This window comes from Callospermophilus lateralis, chromosome 1 (genome assembly GCF_048772815.1).
Source record: "Callospermophilus lateralis isolate mCalLat2 chromosome 1, mCalLat2.hap1, whole genome shotgun sequence".
In the NCBI taxonomy this organism is placed as follows: Eukaryota; Metazoa; Chordata; class Mammalia; order Rodentia; family Sciuridae; genus Callospermophilus; species Callospermophilus lateralis.
Genome location: NC_135305.1, coordinates 224,643,166 through 224,646,417, shown reverse-complemented (window position 1 = coordinate 224,646,417; position 3,252 = coordinate 224,643,166). Strand labels below are relative to the sequence as shown.

Here is a 3,252-nt window from a genome sequence, read left to right as displayed (position 1 = left end):
GTTCCTGGAGTTCTTGGGTTTCGCCGGGCGCGAGGGTGCGGCCAGCCCAGGGTGGGGCCCTGCCCGGCGGGAGCCATAAAAGGAGCTGCGCAGGGCCAGGGTGAGCTGCTGCCCTCACTGTCCCGCTCATCCCGGGCTCCCCTGGCCATCTTGGTGGGAGGTGGTGATCCCAGCCTCTGCACACCTGTCTGCACACCTGGGCAGGTAAGACCTGGAGGTCAGGGGCGGCTCCTGGGCGGCCAGACTTGTTCCTGTTTCCAGGGGGGCCCTTGAGTCCCACATCCACCCTTCCCTGTCCCCTGGCTGGACTCGTGACCCTCAGAGATGGGGGTCCCCACAGACTTCCTGGGCCCTGGGGACACAGCAGCAGCAGGGGTGCTACGGGGTCTTCATGCCAGTCGGGTTCCCATGCCGACCCCAGTTCATCTCACCGTGAGTTTGGAGAAGTCTCTGGGCCTTTGTTTCCCCACCGTCCCAGGGAGAGGCCAGGCCTGATCTGCAAGCAGGAGGTGGGGAGTCTGCTGTCCAGTGTGCCCAGCACCCTGGGTGTCCAGTCTTTACCCCCTGAGGCCTCAGTTTCCCCGTGCGTGTGCTATGGAGAGGAATGCCTAAGAGGGGGTGCCTCGCCCTTGGACGGGAGGGACACTCTGGGCCTCTAGGTCCTAATCTGCCCAACGCGGGGAAAGGCCCTGTGTGAGCTGGGGGGCCAGGCGAGGCCTGCACCCTGGTTGGACCTCCGGGCAGCCACCTGGGCTGTGGTGGGCCCTCTAGCACATCTACTTTAAGTCCCCCGAGATGTAGAGCCAGGGGTACCGGAAGGAGAGATGATGAGATGAGAGATGAGATTCAGGGGGGCCATGGCCAGCCTTAGAGCTGCTCAGGACAGAGCCCCAGCCTAGAGTCCTGAAGCCCGAGCCCGTAGACAGCGCTGGGCCAAGAGGTCAGCCTACCCCTGTGATCCTGGGCTACCTGAGGCCCGTGGGTTCTCTGGCTGCCACGGAGCATCCAGCCTCAATGTGCCCTGTTGGCAGAGGGGCCTCAAGCCTCGTCCCGCGCTCTGTGTGGACAGGACCACAGGGTCTCTCCCAGCAGCCTGGGAGAGTAGCAGTGGGCCTTGCCCACTTCCTGGCAGAGCGGAGAGCCAAGGTCCCATCTGGGGCGTGGCCCCCCGACAGGGGCTGGGTGAGTCTCTGACTCTCCACCCAGAGCCGGAGCTGCCAGAGGGGCCGGCGCTGCTGCATGCCCCAGGCACAGGGTTGGCCGGCAGCAGAGTGGGGTGGGCGGGGGACCTGGGCAGCAGCAGCTCAATGGCTGGAGGCCCCTGGCCAAAGGGGCAGTTGCAGTGGGCATGAAGCCCGCCCTCAGCCCAGCCCGGGTGTCGTCTTTCTCCCTCCTCCTCTGGACTTTGCTTCCCGGGCCCAGGCGGGGCCGGGAGGGGTGCACCTGCTTTCTAGGTGGGGCCTCTGTGCCTGGCAACCTGGCAGAGGGCCAGCTGAGGCTGGAAGGTGGCTGGGCTGACAGGTGAGGCTGGGGCCCGGCCTGGGGCGGGTCTGCGGGGAGGGTCCTGGCTTAGGGGCATGTGTCCACTGTAGTCAGCTTTGCTGTGAGCACCCAGGCCTCCTGCAGACCGGGGCCCACTCTGAGGCCTGAAGTCTGTGCCCTGATTCCGATGGGGCTTTGGAATCCCAGATTCCCAGATTCCCAGGATCTGAACCTGTGACAGGGAGGAAGCTGGCCAACAGACAACTCCTGGCCAGAAACCCGCAAGCCCCCACTGACCCTGGGCATTCTGGAGCCCCCAGCGTCCAGGTCCAGATGAGGAGACAGGGAGGGGCGGGTTGAGCCCAGGTGGGAGCAGGCTTGGCCTGAGGTCCTGGGCTATTCCATCGGGCAGGGCCTGGCCCAGGTCTGTGGTCAGGGCTCAGCCCAGGTCAAGGGACGGGGTGGGGCTTGGCTGGAATTCCACGGGCTGGGGAGGGCCTGGCCAGGAGCCCTGATGACACTCGCCCCTCAGGGAGGGGACAGGAATTCCAGGGGCCCTCCCTTCAGGTGACCTGTGGGCCCCTGGGGAGCCTTTGCCCCGGGCAGGAGGGCAGCTGCTGTGGAGGAGGCCATAAACCGGGTTCAGCGGGCAGCACAGAGGCTGGGCAGGGCTGGAGCAGGGACCCTGTGCTTCCCGCAGGGGGCTTGCCGGGCAGCCTGGGGAGCCGGCAGGGCTCTGAGCCCTGTGCCCTGTCGCTGGGGTCTGACTCTGGGGCAGCAGCTTCCCCTCTCTGGGCGTCCGTCCCCTCCGGTGGAGACCAGAGACACAGTGTTTCCCCTTCCAAGGGCTCTGGAGGGACAAGCAAGATACGGGGACTGACCCAGCACACAGGGGGCTGGGGCGGAGGCCACTCCTCTCTGGGCTCCCGGCCCTCCCCAGGCTCCCCCTCCCCAGGCTCCCCCTCCCCAGGCTCCCCCCTCCCCAGGCTTCCCCCCCTCCCCAGGCTCCCCCCTCCCCAGGCTCCCCCTCCCCAGGCTTCCCCCCCTCCTCAGGCTCCCCCTCCCCAGGCTCCCCCTCCCCAGGCTCCCCCCCTCCCCAGGCTCCCCCTCCCCAGGCTCCCCCTCCCCAGGCTCCCCCTCCCCAGGCTCCCCCCCCCCCCCAGGCTCCCCCTCCCCAGGCTCCCCCTCCCCAGGCTCCCCCTCCCCAGGCTTCCCCCCCTCCCCAGGCTCCCCCTCCCCAGGCTCCCCCTCCCCAGGCTCCCCCCCTCCCCAGGCTCCCCCCTTCCTAGGCTTCCCCCCCTCCTCAGGCTCCCCCTCCCCAGGCTCCCTCCCTCCCAGGCTCCCCCCTCCCCAGGCTCCCCCTCCCCAGGCTCCCCCCCTCCCCAGGCTCCCCCCTCCCCAGGCTCCCCCCTCCCCAGGCTTCCCCCCCTCCCCAGGCTCCCCCTCCCCAGGCTCCCCCCTCCCAGGCTCCCCCCTCCCCAGGCTCCCCCCTCCCCAGGCTCCCCCTCCCCAGGCTCCCCCTCCCCAGGCTTCCCCCCCTCCCCAGGCTCCCCCCTTCCTAGGCTTCCCCCCCTCCCCAGGCTCCCCCTCCCAGGCTCCCCCCCTCCCCAGGCTCCCCCTCCCCAGGCTCCCCCTCCCCAGGCTCCCCCCTCCCCAGGCTCCCCCCTCCCCAGGCTCCCCCCTCCCCAGGCTCCCCCCCTCCCCAGGCTTCCCCCCTCCCCAGGCTCCCCCCTTCCTAGGCTTCCCCCCCCTCCCCAGGCTCCCCCCCTC

General features: G+C 69.8%; 1 protein-coding gene across 1 annotated transcript in view; it reads left to right on the top strand.

Annotated features, from left to right (window-relative positions):
- Positions 1–133: 133 nt before the first annotated feature.
- Misp (mitotic spindle positioning) overlaps positions 134–3,252 on the top strand; it is a 45,739-nt gene continuing 42,620 nt past the window's right edge. Inside the window, exon 1 of the mRNA XM_077109891.1 lies at positions 134–204. The gene's annotated coding sequence lies outside the window, so the exon portion shown is untranslated. The remainder of the gene's footprint in view (positions 205–3,252) is intronic.